This window comes from Miscanthus floridulus, chromosome 9, assembly GCF_019320115.1.
Source record: "Miscanthus floridulus cultivar M001 chromosome 9, ASM1932011v1, whole genome shotgun sequence".
In the NCBI taxonomy this organism is placed as follows: Eukaryota; Viridiplantae; Streptophyta; class Magnoliopsida; order Poales; family Poaceae; genus Miscanthus; species Miscanthus floridulus.
In genome coordinates this window covers 10,705,871-10,719,662 of record NC_089588.1, presented here as the reverse complement: position 1 = coordinate 10,719,662, position 13,792 = coordinate 10,705,871, and positions in this window count along the sequence as shown.

Genomic DNA, 13,792 nt, shown 5'->3' with positions numbered 1-13,792 from the left:
AGCAAGGGCAGATTTATGGCGAAGAGTGATGCCCAGAAGAAAACCGAAGTCATGGCGAAGGAGTGGTGGAAGTCAAGAAGCAACGAGCAGACCATCGAAGACCTTGTCATCATGGGAGTACTCCACAACAAGGCACTCGCAGGATGAAGCACACTGGGAGAAGAAGGGTACCCCGATCCACAACCAGGTGAGATTGTGATTTTCGAAGATTTCTTCAAGCGGGGTTTTGGGGTTCTAGTGCACCCTTTCCTTCAGGGGCTCTGCTTGTATTACGAGATTGGGATTTGCAATCTGCATCCCAACTCAATTCTTCTTGTCTCCACCTTCATTCATCTTTGCGAAGCATATGGTGGCTTCCAGCCCCATTTCGACTTCTTTCGCCATCTTTTCTGTCTGTGGAAGAAAGGAAGCGATGGCTCGAAGATAGCTGGAGGTGTGTACCTCAATCTGTATGATGGGATGAAGGCCTAGTACTTGCACTGCCCTTGGAACACATCGTTGGATGACTAGTACAAGAAGTAGTTCTACATCCGTGAAGAGCCGAACACGATCACACTATGCGCCGTGGGATTCATTCCGGAGAAGAAGAATGTGGCAGAACCGCCTAATTTAATGCCTCACAGGAGTGCTTGTCTTCCATTAGACACTAAGCACTCGAGGGAGAACACTAAATTACTTGGTTCCGTCGGGCACACCCCAGGGGAGAACCCAAAAATCCACATTTTTGCCATCAGGATCACAAATGAGAGAATAAAGCTTACATCATTCGTAACCATTTCTTACATCACTTTTAATACAACATCAGAATATAATATTTATTAATATAACAGCGGAATGAAATCATATTATCATAGTTATCAACAATTTAATTTAACAGCGGAATAGAACATGTGAACAGAGTTACAGCGGAAATAAACATCTATTAATGACATGATGAGTTATTGATATATAGCAACTATGACAACCGATTGTAAAACTTTCTTTTATAAAAGCATTTAGTGAGAGTTATAAATAAAGACTACGATCGCAGCGTAAAGGAATCCTCGCTGAGCCCACCAGGAGGTATCCACACACAAGAGTCAGCTCTAGCATCCACCTGTCACCTGCAACAGGGGGATTAAAACCCTGAGTACTCAATTGTACTCAGCAAGACTTACCCGATAGGAGAAAAGAAAAGACTCCAAGGATATGCAAGGCCATCTGGCTTGTGGGTTTATTGCATTTGCAGGAAGCATTATTAAGTGTGCGTCTTTATATTTGATTTTTATTAATAGCTGCATTGGTTCGTTAACTAACCATTCTATATTAGCACCTGTGCTACTTTCAAGCAAGTGGTAAGCAATCAGATTTCCTTTGTCCATCTTCCATCTTTCATCTTTCAGTTCTTACTACGATGCTAAACCGTAGACAAGCCGTACCGGATTTTCCGGCGATTCGCGAATCAATGCCCCCAGCTGGGTACCCCGAAAACACACGCCCCGCTTATACCCCAGGCATAAGCAGGACCGACCCATCACTCTCCTGTCCCGGGTGTCCAGGTCCCCGTCCAAACTAGGACTCCAAGCCCCCGCCCCTGAGTCCCGGACTTAGTGCGGCGCAAGGACCTCCTCCACCAAAACAAAACCCTGACAGTCGGTCCGGAAAGAGCCGGATCCGCGACAAGAGAGCAACAAGCTTTCCAAGCGCCCATACACAAGTATGTGCTCGGGATAATAAGTCTGTGACCTGCCTAGAGTCATATGCACGATCGGTCCTTAATCGACCAGACAGGGAAAACGGTGTAACCAAGCTATGACCCGCCTCCGCGGCGACACAACTTCTTACACCCACCAATACCCAAACCATATCCCTGTCCGGTCACCATTTTCCTTCCCACCATTTTATATATTCCAAGTGATAATCATATAGTAACATATTTCCTATATCTCGCGAGTGACAGGCAATCACTCGACTTTTACCGGAGTCCTGTAGCATAGCAATCTACACAATCCTGTCATACTAGTAAGACTCATAGGATAAAGATATATATATGCAAGTGGGTTTCATTCAACTCCTCAAAACTTAATGCACAAATATAATTTAAACTACAGAAAAGTAGGGGTTATGCACCGGGGCTTGCCTGGGTAAGATATAATCAGAAGTTAGCTTTCCATCATGGCGACATGATCTCCAAAAGCACCATTCCTCCAGCAACTCCCGATGACTCCGTGATCCATCGACGTCCCTATTATGATATGCAATGTAATGCCATGCAAAGATATAATTAATTGACTGCAATCGTGACTCGTATAAATACGCTTTACGCCTCTCAAGTTAACGGGCTAGTTCTAACTACTACCGTACTTAGCTACGTATCCATGTTGTCGAACAAGGCATTATTTCTCAATAATTCTTTTAGTTATATAAACCAACGGTGTTTCTTTATTCGCAATAGGACATTATTATTTATCTAGCAACTAATTATTCTAGAGCTACAAAATTATGGTGAGCCGCTAATATTGCTAGGAACCTACTATAAAGATTTCAGATCTAATACTATTACCAATTTGTCACGAAAGTTCCTACAAATTTATATTTTGCAATATTAAATATCTTAGATTAATTATATGGCTCCTAAGAATATCATCAAACTATGTGAACAAAATACACTATTGGATGGATCATGATTTTAGGAACTCAACCAAACTGGTTTCGTAATTTTTGGACAACTACACAATTTGCTACTGATTTTACAAGTTTACCTTTTTAGACTAACTTAGAAATTACTCTACAAGTCGAAATGGGCTGGCGCCAATCCCTTGGCCCAACGGCGCGCACAGTCAGCCATAGTCCAGGCGGACGGCGCATGATGGCCCAGGCGGGCGCGGTGGCCCAGCAGCAGGCAGGCCCAGGCGGGTGACCACAGCGTTGCGCGGCCCAGCGGCGCGGCCAGGCCAGCAGCGCGGAAGCAGGCCGCCAGGCGACCCACAGGCGCGGCAACCAGTCGGCCCAAGCAGCGGAGACGGCGGCCCAACACGCGGTAGTGGCGCAGACGGCCCAGTGGCTGATGGCGCGGAATAATTGCAAAACGACCCCTGAGATTCTACTAAATCACGCCGCAGTACAATCAGTACTATTCCAATGGTTCACGTATTCGCAATAAAGGCCTCGCATAAATTTCCAGCTTGGACTTATATCCTTCCTCACCTTGCTTTCTCATTCTAGGAACGGAGCGCTCGGAGCAGGGGAGCTGAGGCGCTCCGGCCGGCAATGGAGTCACTGTGGTCGAGGCGGCCGGCGAGGGCGGGACGGCCCCATGGCTCGGCGCTGCTGCTACGGCGGTGAGGCCGGACTCCCAGACACCGGCGAACCAGGTGCGCGGGACATGGAAATGGAGCGGCTCAGCGGGGCAGCGGGCGAGCAGCGCGAATTGAGGACACCTCGGCAGCAGCGGGCCGAAAGGCGCGCTCACGTAGCGCTCCCACGCGAGATGACCGAGACGGTGCTTCCGAGGCTCGGTGGAGGAGCACCAGGAAGAAGCAGCGCCGTGAGCAGAGCAGCGGGGGAGAAGAAACCCGTCGGCCAAGGAGCGGCTCGCCGGTGTCGATGCAGTCGTGGGACGGCGCGTGGAGCAACAGCAGCCCTGGCCGCACCCAAGGACGGCAACAGCTCGGCCGAACGGACCCGGTGGAGCATCCACCACGCGTGCACAAGGACGGCCGCGGGATGACGACGGCAGCTGTCTCGCCGGCGCTCGGTGGCCGTCGGTGGTAGGCGAGGGAGGACTCCACGGCTCCGGGCATGCGCAGGGCACCTCCAGCAAGGCCCTGCTCAAGCCTTGCGATGGCAAAATAGCAGAGGCGGGTCGGCGCGGCCACGGATGACGGAGCGGTCACGGCGTCCACGCGGGGAGCATGCCAAGGTGGCGCGACCGCTGCCACATAGCACCGGCACGGCGTGGAGACGCCGGCCCGTGATGGCGATTGACGGCGTGGACACCGGGGTGCCGAGCGGGGTCGGGAATGGAGCGGCGCATGGGGGCGACGCGGATGGCTCCGGGACGGTGCGGTTCCCAGCGGGGTAGCAGATGTCGCGGCGGCTCGGCGCGCAACCATGGCGCGACTGGAGGGAAAGTGCCGCGGAGCAGCGGGCAAAGCTGCGCGCCGGGAGGGAAGAAAAACAAGATGCTCGGTTGGTAGGACGGCTCCGGCTGCTGGCCTGGTAGAAGAAAAAGGAAAGCAAAGAAGGATGGCAGGAGACACGATAGACAGCGACATTGATTAAAAGAAAAGCAGCAGCACAGAGGACAGGCAGAGACAAGACAGGGCAGTCACCGAGAGAGTGAGATAGAGAAAACGCGGGACGACGACATTACACGGGTCGGCCATCAGGGCATCCAAGGGGCAAACAGCAGAGATGGGCAAGGCCGGGATGAGCAGAGGACGTGATGGCTGTTGACGCTGCAAACCACTGCCGCCACATGCAAAATTTTTACTGCCAGGAAAGGAGCCGGGTGGATAGACCAGAGATAGGGTGATAATGACATGAGTACAGTACAGTTACATATTATATATAGAACACGTACTACACTACACTAGTGCAGACACTTTTAGTCTAGCATGACAGTACGTCTCAGGAGACCCAACCAAGTCACGTAAAAAAAATATTAAATGAATACTATGCTTTGTCTCATCACATTATGTGTTTATGCATCGTCCGATCCGATTAACTCCCACCAATAATTATTTCACGCAAAAGTTCGTACTTCGCACTAACCCATGGAGACAAAATATTTAAGCGCTATTTAATTATTTTTGCTCAATATCGTTTGCTAAAAATGGTGTTTTAAACATAAACGCAATATTTAATTTTTAAAATCCGAGAAACTTGTTTAGGAAATTTTTCTTAAGCCTAAATCGCAGTGCTAACAAGATCGTAACACCGGGGTGTTACAAAGAACAGCTGGTCAGAAAAGCCCGAGCACCTGGAACAGATCCAAGAACTACTTGGGATGATCCCATGGAGGAAACTGAATGGTCCGAGCATGGTCGGAAACTTCATCAGCCGAAGGATCTAGCCCTACCAGAGGAGAGTACATCCTGGCTACGAGTACCAAGGTAGCACAGATCCAACGAGGACCAGGCAAGAGGCGCTTAACAAGGTCAAAGTCAAAGCCAGAATTGGAGAGCTATTTAACTTAGCTGATCCAAATTATGTCAGATTGAGCGACATCGAGCACGCTTTCAAGCTTACCCGACCTCCCCCAAAGGTAAATCATTCTGCCTTGTACCCATAGTTTTATGTTATAACAAAAACTTACTATGTTATCTCCTTTGTGTTTCCCAGATTAATGGTCATGATAGAGCAACGGTGTATGTGTCTCCACCCCCCAGTGTAGATTGGCCGCAAGTACCAGACCCAACCACCTAGACTAGTGCCGGGATCCAAGACATCGACTAGGCCATGCTCGGAGTTGGGGAGGAGACAACGACCAGAGCTGCTGGGAAATAGTCAGCGGCCAACAAGCATCGTCAAGTGATCTTTACATTGTCAGATGATGAAACAGAGGATGCAGACATCTTTCGACTCGTCCCTTGAAAGAGGAGGCAACTAGAGTTGATGGAGCAAGGTGGCTCCTCTGTGCCAAATAAACCCACATCGCCGACCACTGCAGTGCAGAGGACAAGTGGCAAAGGGGTCGAGCAACGGTCTCCGGCGCCGATGCTGGTCATAGAGGGAGACCAGGTGGCACCCGCAGAGCATGTGGAGCAGGCGCGGTCGAAGAGACGTGCCTTCGCCACATCATTCCATGGTTCTGAGCTGTAAGTATTTGTAACCTTGATATAAGCTTACAATTTATCTTGAATACTGTTGTCTTTTGAACTTATCTCAAATATATTAGGTCGTCGTCCATCGAAAATCCCGACCAACTAGCCGGAAGCGGCGTGGCTCCACCAGCAGTGTCAGAGAAAACTACCTAGCAGCCGGCTATGGAGGAACCTATAGCAGAAAGTCCGTTGGAACCCCAGCAGACGAGCGGCCAGACCACAGTCCCCGAGCAAGTGGTCAAGGGGAGAGCCGAGCCAAGTACAGATGCTCCGAGCACTAACCCTACTGAGGGGGGCACTTCAGCACCAAGAGTAACAGACCCAACCGAGGAGCAGCAGCCGGAGGTGGCACAGAGCACATTTGCCGATGCTATGGCCCATGGGAAGGCCATAGTGATCGTAGAAACTGCAAACTTCGGACCAACACCTCTACTCAAAGAAGAGGCCGAAGAGGATGAAGTAGAGGAGGTCCTGGGCCACCCCTAGGACAAACAACAACATGTATATGTGTCGCGCTGGTGGAACGACCAATGGGTTGTGCATGAGGAAATCCTAGAGGTCAAAGAGACCATGAAAGTTGAACGAGCGGCAAAATGTCTGGTGACGGAAGTCTAGGTATATTTTGCTTGACCACTTGATCCTATTATCCAGTCAAACTGTCTGACTTAGCTTTTTTACATGCAAGACTTAATGAAGACCGCAAGGTACCAAAAGAAGTGCTTCGACCAGATTGAGGGGATCATAGCAAGCAACAAAGAACTGGCGGCCAAGGTGGAACGCTTGCACCACCAACTTGAAGCCGCCAACCAAGAGAAGACGGAACAAGAGGCACAGAACCAGAACCTGGTCGTCCAGCTCAGTAACAAAGAGCAGGAAAAAACAAGTAAGTTATCACTTTATCACAACAAGTGCATGACACGTGTTGTTGCATTGTTGGTAATAACAGCTGTAGTGTAGGCTTAGAAACCAAAGTAGTCCATCTCCAAGAGGAGAATAGCCATGTGGCCGTAGAGTGTGGTCGCCTAAAGGAGGACAACAAGAAACTAGCACACGACCAGTCGCAACTCTGGGACCGCACAACCAAGATGAAGGAGGAACTAAAAAATAAGTGTTCCAGACCACCTTGCTCACTCTGTTGCCCACCTTATCTTGTCATGGCGTGATATTTTAATGTCTTGTGTGGTTTGCAGTTTTAAAAGTCAATGCCAAGAAGCATCTGGAAACTGTGATGAAAGATCATGACGGCTAGAAGGCGCGATGCCTAGAGATCACCGAGGATCAGGACACATGGAAGAACCGGTGCCAGGAAGTGGCAACTGGCATTTTGCCCATCCTCAACCTTATCGACCCAGCGCTTACAGAGGAAGTGCCAAGGACACCACAGCTCGGACTGGTCGAGAGATGCTGAAAGGCATGGGGATGGTTCTAAGAGTTCATGAAGGAGGCGGGTGAGTACATAGGCGCACATGTGCTAAGCATGGTGCATGCCCACTACCCCCTGATCGATCTCAAGCGCCTAGAGGCTGGGTACCCGAAGGAGGTAGATCCAGACAAGGCTGAGGAGCTTTGGATGACCCAGCTAGACATGTCTTCAAAGATAATTGGTGACATTAACCTATGTGGGGGTGGGACAGCACCTGTATAGGGTACGCCATCAATAAGTTAGCTGGAAACACCATCAGTTGTGAGCCAACCAGCGAAGCCTATGGTCTCGACCAGCCAAGCAGCAGCAGGGCCATCCTCCTCAGCTTGACCAGTACAAGAGTCCCTGAGACTCGAGCAGGATGTTGGAAGCAGCGAGCAGCAAGTGCCGCATGACCCGACCAGCCAACATGATAGGCTAGAGCTGTAGAAGAAGGATATAGTTATGTTATTGTAAACTTATACCTCTTTAGGCAAGCTTGTAATAACGTAACTGTATATCATCATAAGCTTGTTTGTTTTGTATAAAACGTATTTAAGCTTGAAACCCGTGTTGGTGTAACTAAGTGAGAACATGTTAGCGTTCTATTTAGTTGTACCAGTTTACTCGACACGTCATCCTGAAAAGTTTGTATGGCCCTGATTTGCCACGTGGTTGGAGTGTGAGGGTGCATGACCTGTGCACACGTAGACGCGGATAAGTCAAACCAGGGGGGACCTGCCAATCACCCATAGCATAGAGAGCGGATCCCATGCACGCGTTGGGGAGAACCAAAGACAGGGCCTGCTCCGAAAACCCAGGAAGGAATGGTGGTCGGCTTTGACTGGCTAAGTTAGAATAACCATAAAATTCAAAGTGACACATCAGAGTGGTCGGAGAAATCATAATAGCTTTATTGAATTAATTCGAAAGTACAAGAGGAGTACATATCTTAGTAGTTAAGCATAGAAATGCCTAAGCTTGTCGATGTGCCATGAATTGGGTACGTCCATACTGTCCAGGTGAGCTAACCTGTAAGACGTTGGTCGTGTGACTTCCTTGATCATGAAGGGCCCTTCCCATGGAGTTGCAAGTTTATGGACACCAGCCTGATTCGTCTTCTACTTTAGGACCAGGTCCCCGACCACAAAGAACCGCTCTTTAACATTCTTGTTGTAGTACCTGCGCAAAACAGCAAGGTATTTGGCCGTACGTATGCAAGAATCGAGTCGCTTCTCTTCTGTACTATTCACTTCTAGCTCCCGTACTTCATTGACCTTGCCTTCGTCAAAGTTCTCTACCCGTGCTGATCTGAAAGCTATATTTGCTGGGAGGACTACCTCAGTGCCGTATACCATAAAGTATGGTGAGACGCTGGTGTTATGACTAGGCTGAGTTCTGAGGCCCTAGACCACGGCTGGTAACTCTTTGAGCCATCTTCTAGGAGCTTTATCATTTTCTCTGTACATCCTCTTCTTCAATGCGTCCAAAATCATACCGTTTGCCCGCTCGACGTGTCCATTAGCTCTAGGGTGCGCCACTGAGACGTATTTTACTACTATGCTCCTTTCATCGCAGAAGTTCCAAAAAGTGTTCCCGGTGAACTGAGTACCCAGATCAGTGATGATGCTGTTGGGTATGCCGAAGTGGTGGATGACCTGGTCGAGGAACGTGATAGCCTTTTCTGAGGATGCCTGTACTAGAGGCATGTACTCTATCCACTTAGAAAATTTGTCGATCAGCACAAAGACACATGTAAATTTCCATAGAGCCGGTTTGAAGGGTCCGATCATATCCAGTCCCCAGCATGCAAAGGGCCAAGAGGCTGGTATTGTCTGGATCTCATGTGCTGGTACGTGGATTCTCTTGGCGAAGAACTGACAACCCTCACAATGGCGGACTAGCTTCTCTACATCGGCTACCGCTGACGGCCAATAGAACCCTGCTCGGAAAGCCTTGCCGACCAGCGTTCTTGAGGCCGCGTGGTTGCCATAAGAGCCAGAGTGGATTTGGTCTAGGAGATGTTTGCCATCCTCCTGGGTTATACACTTCATCAAGATTTCCTCCTTTGCGTTCTTGCGCCATAACTTGCCATCGACGAGCAGATACTGCTTACTGCGACGCATCAGACGCTTGTTTTCTGTCCGATTAGTGTAACCGCTGCCATCTGTTAGGTACTTGATGAAAGGTACTCTCCAGTCAGGCTCATGAGTGGTCGGAGGTGGCTCGGTGGTGCTCGACGCCGAAACCATAGCCACCAATTGCTGGTCTAGAGGCTTGTCGACCGTGGGATCTTCCTCTTTGATGGAAGGCGCGAGCAGGTCTTGGATGAATACACCATGTGGGACTTTGGCTTGGGATGATCCTAACTTTGACAGTGCATCTGCTGCTTGATTTTTGTCCCGGACCACGTGTGTGTACTCGATGCCATAGAACTTGCCTTCCAGCTTTCTGATCGATTTGTAGTATGCATCCATCTTTTCACTGGTCGTGTCCCAGTCCTTGTTGAGTTGGTTGATGACCAAAGCCGAGTCTCCATAGACATAGAGATGTTTAATACCAAGCTCGACCGCAATGCGCAAACCATGTAGGCATGCTTCGTATTCGGCGGCATTATTAGATGCTGGGAAATAAATCCTGAGGACGTACCGGAGCTGCTCCTTGGATGGTGATATGAAAAGGACTCCTGCTCCTACACCGTCGATGTTGAGAGAGCCATCGAAGTACATCTTCCAATATTCATCAGGCCCCTAAGAGGCAGGCGTGCTTAAGTCTGTCCACTCGATGATGAAATCAATGAGTGCTTGAGACTTGATTGTAGTATGGCTTGTGAACTCTAAGGAGAAGGGGTATAGCTCCATTGCCCATTTGACAATGCGCCCATTCGCATCCTTGTTGCTAATGATGTCTCGTAGAGGGTACTCAGTCATGACCACCACACGATATCCGTCGAAGTAATGTTTCAACTTTCGGGATGTTATCAGTATGGCGTAGATCAATTTTTGAATCTATGGGTACCTGGTCTTGGATTCATTGAGTACCTCACTGATGAAATAAATTGGTCGTTGTACCTTGTAGACATGGATGGGCTCATCACGCTCGACCACCATGGTAGTGGAGACCACTCGATTAGTCGCCGCAATGTAAAGCAGGAGTGTTTCGTCTTCTCTGGGAGCAGTGAGGACAGGAGGTGACGTAAGGTATTGTTTCAGCTGTGTGAAGGCAACGTCTGCTTCTTTTGACCACTCAAACTTCTCGGATGCTTTGAGCAGTTTAAAGAATGGTAATCCCTTTTTGCCTAATCTTGATATGAAATGGCTGAGAGCGGCCATGCATCTGGTAAGCTTCTAAACATCCTTCACCTTTTTGGGTGGCTTCATGTCCAAGATAGCTTTGACTTTCTCTGGGTTAGGGCATATGCCATCGTGACTGACGACGTTGTCAAGTAGTATGCCAGAAGGAACACAAAAAAATGCACTTCTTTGGGTTTAATTTCCATTGGAATGTGTTAAGGGCTACAAAGGTGTGTTCCAGGTTGTCAACAAGGGTATGTGCTTCCTTGGTTTTGACAACTACATCATCAACATAAGCCTCGATGAGGTCGTCTTTTATCTCGTCTTTGAGGTAGGCCTATATAGCGCATTGGTATGTAGCCCCGGCGCTCTTGAGCCCGAACGACATGGTCGTGTAGCAGTAGGCGCCAAAAGGTGTGATAAAAGATGTCTTGATCTGGTCATCCTTTTTGAGAGCGATCTGGTGATAACCAGAGTAGCAATCGAGAAACGAAAGCAGCTCGCAACCGGCGGTTGAATCTACGACCTCATCTATGCGAGGTAAGCTGAAGGGGTCCTTAGGGCAGTGTTTGTTGAGATCAGTGTAATCAATACACATTCTCCATTCATTATTCTTTTTGCATACAAGAACCGGGTTGGCTAACCACTCCAGATGATACACTTCTTTGATAAATTCGGCTACCAAAAGCCGTGTAACTTCTACCCTAATCGCCTCCTTCTTATCACGAGCGAACCATTGTAGCTTCTGCTTGATAGGTTTGGCCTTGCCGTTGACATTCAAGGAGTGCTCGATCAAGTTCTGAGGTACACCAGGCATGTCAGCAGGTTTCCATGCGAACACATCCACGTTGCTCCTCAAGAACCTAACGAGCGTGTCTTCCTATTTGGGATCCAGGTTGGCCCCGATAAGGGCCGTTTTGCTGGGATCGCCGTCGACCAGCTGGATCACCTTGTGCTCCTTGGACTTGGTGTTCTTACGTGGAGCCTCGAGCTCTGGGATCTCCAGGTGGTCGGCCGAGGTCTTCTTGGCGTCGAGCATGGTCTCGGCCATGCGAATAGAGAGGTCGTGAGCCTCTGCTATTTTGAAGCTGTCGTCCTCGCAGGTATAAGCTGCGTATACATTGCCCCTGAGGGTTAGAACTCCTTTCTCGGTAGACATCTTTAGCACCAGATACCTGTAATGAGGTATGGCCATGAACTTGGTGAGCGATGGTTGACCCAGGATAGCATGGTAGGTGCCGTCGAAGTCAGCGACCACGAAGTTGACGTAGTCGGTGCGGAAGTGGTCCGGGGTCCCAAATTGCACAGGTAGCGTGATCTGCCCGAGAGGTGTAGAGCTCTGTCCAGGGAGAACACCCCAGAACTGTGCCTCGTATGGCTTGAGATCCGCCTGGGTTATCTTCAGTGCTGGCAGACTGTTCTTAAATAGTATATCGATGGAGCTGCCACCATCAATCAGCACCCTGTCGAACTGAACCTTGTTGATACAAGGATCGAGGACTAGGGGAAAACATCCTGGTTCAGGTATTGCGGCCCATTGGTCTTTTCTGCTGAAGGAGATCTCGCGGTGAGACCAAGGAGGGAGCCACGAATCGGCGATGAGGTTGTCGGTGTTGGCCACGTTTAAGCAAGCGCGGGCGAGCAGCTTGTGTTCTTGTTTGGTCTCGATGGACACTTTGCCTCCAATGATGGTGTGCATGTGATCGGTTGGCTTGACATACTTGTGACGAGGATCTGCGTCTTCATCATCGTTGTCCTCGTTGTGCTGTTCCCCTACGTCGTTAGGCTTATCGGACGTATCCGGAGCCTATTGACGCGTGTAGATAGACTTGAGAACGCGGCAGTTCTCCATGGTATGGTTTGACTTGGGATGGAGCTGGTAGGGCCCTTTCAATGCTTTGGCATAGTCTTCTTCGTAGTTGCGACGTCTGCCACCTTTTTTTATGGTGTTGACCTCACCGTCGTCTTCCCGAGCATGCTTGCCCCTGTAATCGTCACGGTGGTTACGCCGCTAATTACGTTGGTCGCAGTGGTCGCGGGGGTCGCGGGGGTCGCGGGGGTCGTTGTGCTGGTTGCGGCGATCAAAATTGTCGTTCTGACCACGGTTGCCATGGTAGTCGTCGCGGTGTGGGGGGGTGGTCAGAGCGTGGAACCCTTGCTGCTTCTTTGATGATTATCTTTTTAGCGTCGTCGGCATCCGCATATTTCTTGGCGGTGGCCAGGAGCGCTGTGACTGATTCGAGTCTCTTGTGGAGGAGCTTGTCCCGTAGGGCATCGTGGAAGCGGAGGCCAGTGATGAAAGCCTCGATTGCCTCGCTGTCAGAGATTGACGGGACCTTGATGCGCATCTCCGAGAAACACCGGACGTACTCGCGCAGTGGCTCATCTTTCCGATCTTGAATCCGTTGCAGATCGTATTTATTTCCCAGTTGCTCGCAAGTTGCAATGAAGTTGTCGATGAAAGCCTGCTTGAGCTCCTACCAAGAATCGAAGTAGTTTGCCGGCAAGCTGACCAGCCATTGGTGACCTACATGACGAATAGCGACTGGGAAGTAGTTAGACATGACGTGCTCGTTAGCCATGGCTGATCTACACGCGGTTTCGTATAGCATAACCCATAATTCAGGGTTCTCCTTGCCGTCATACTTCTGAAGTTTTTCGAGCTTGAAGTTCTTGGGCCATATGACTTGGCGAAGGTGCGGAGTAAACTGCTTCAAACCCGGCGGGCCGTGGGCAGTATCATATTCCATACGGCGATAGCTTTCGTGGGATGCACGATCGTTGGCTCTCTGGTTGATGCGATCACGCAGATCACGTCCTCTGAGGTAATGGCGGAGATCGTTATTGCCATCACGGCGATCTCGGTTGCCATCCAGATTAGCCCTACAACCGTGGTTTTCACGGCGATTATTGCGGTTGTCTCGGCGGTTGTCGTCCCGAACGTCGCGGCGGTTGTCCTCCCGACGGTGGTTGTCATCCCGACCACCATCATGGCCACTGTTTCTGCCTTGACGGTTGTCTGATGGGTTGTTGTTACGCGAGCCACATTGGTTGGGTGGCTGTGAGCGACTTGAGTACTAGCAGCTGTGGCTTGACTCGACTGAGATGGATGGAGCCCGGGCTTGATTTACGATCTCTGCGGTCTGGGCCATAGCAGCCGTCAGGTAAGCTTGTATATCGTCGTGAACTGCCTAGGTTTCTAGGGTATTGGGTAGCCGCTGCATTGTCGCCATAGCAATGGCTACATTGGCGCTTGGAGTCCTGAAGACCTGTTTGTCCCCCACCCTGTC